The 1513-nt window shown below is 43.2% G+C and overlaps 1 non-coding gene across 1 annotated transcript; it reads left to right on the top strand.

Moving 5' to 3' along the window:
* The first annotated feature begins 736 nt into the window (after positions 1–736).
* LOC148773887 (5S ribosomal RNA) lies at positions 737–855 on the top strand. Its single transcript, XR_016036457.1, has one exon. It is a non-coding gene; the product is annotated as a 5S ribosomal RNA (ribosomal RNA).
* The last annotated feature ends 658 nt before the right edge of the window (positions 856–1513 follow it).

Below are 1513 nucleotides of genomic sequence, written 5' to 3'. Positions count from 1 at the left end.
CTGGAGAAGACTCTTGAGAGTCCCTTGGACTGCAAGGAGATCCAATCAGTCCATTCTAGAGGAGATCAAACCTGGGTGTTCATTGGAAGGACTTATGCTAAAGCTGAGGCTCCAATACTTTGGCCACCTCATGCGACGAGTTGACTCACTGGAAAAGACTCTGATGCTAGGAAAGGTTGGGGGCGGGAGGAGAAGGGGACGACAGAGAATGAGATGGCTGGATGGCATCACCGACTCGATGGACATGAGTTTGAGTGAACTCCGGGAGTTGGTGATGGACAGGGAGGCCTGGCGTGCTGTGGTTCATGGGGTCGCTAAGAGTCGGACATGACTGAGCGACTGAACTGAACTGAACTGAACTGAACACTAACTCAATCAGGTGGCTGAAACAGGGTCATGGCTTAGAACACACACTCTCCTATCACATGGAGCTATCGTGTTTCCTGACATCTGGAGCCGTATTTAAGACCTTCATATATTTAAGGGGATTCAGCCTGGAGGTAACTTAAAAATAGTTTCTTATAAAACTACATCTTCCCATTATAAGCAAGATGAGGACTCTTTCTGATATATGTTAGCTATCTCACTCAAAGGAAAAACCTAGATTTCACACAAGAAATTGTATTTGAAAACTGTGATGATGCAAATAGGATCTATTCCCTAACTCCTTCAGCAAATTAAATTTTGTTTCTAGAGAAAGTAACACTAGTAAGCCGTTATCTTAAGACTTAGCATGGTCTACGGCCATACCACCCTGAACGCGCCCGATCTCGTCTGATCTCGGAAGCTAAGCAGGGTCGGGCCTGGTTAGTACTTGGATGGGAGACCGCCTGGGAATACCGGGTGCTGTAGGCTTAGGAAGAAGAATGGAACTGGGGGAATTAACCTGCCGGACTTCAGGCTCTATTACAAAGCCACAGTCATCAAGAGAGTATGGTACTGGCATAAAGACAGAAATATAGATCAATGGAACAAAATAGAAAGCCCAGAGATAAACCCACGCTCCTATGGACACCTTATCTTCGACAAAGGAGGCAAGAATATAAAATGGAGAAAAGACAGTCTCTTTAACAAGTGGTGCTGGGAAAACTGGTCAGCCACTTGTAAAAGAATGAAACTAGAACACTTCCTGACACCATACACCAAAATAAACTCAAAATGGATTAAAGATCTAAATGTAAGACCAGAAACTATAAAACTCCTAGAGGAGAACGTAGGCAAAACACTCTCCGACATAAATCACAGCAGGATCCTCCAAGACCCACCTCCCAGAATATTGGAAATAAAAGCAAAAATAAACAAATGGGACCTAATTAAAATCAAAAGCTTCTGCACAGCAAAGGAAACTCTAAGCAAGGTGAGAAGACAACCTTCAGAATGGGAGACAATAATAGCAAATGAAGCAACTGATAAAGGATTAATCTCCAAATTATACAAGCAGCTCCTGCAGCTTAATTCCAGAAAACTAAGTGACCCAATCAAAAAATGGGCCAAAGAACTAAACAGACATTTC

This window comes from Moschus berezovskii, chromosome 25 (genome assembly GCF_049115385.1).
Source record: "Moschus berezovskii isolate FMDL1 chromosome 25, NW_MosBer_1.0, whole genome shotgun sequence".
Lineage (NCBI taxonomy): Eukaryota > Metazoa > Chordata > Mammalia > Artiodactyla > Moschidae > Moschus > Moschus berezovskii.
This window is presented reverse-complemented; position numbering and strand designations above follow the sequence as displayed.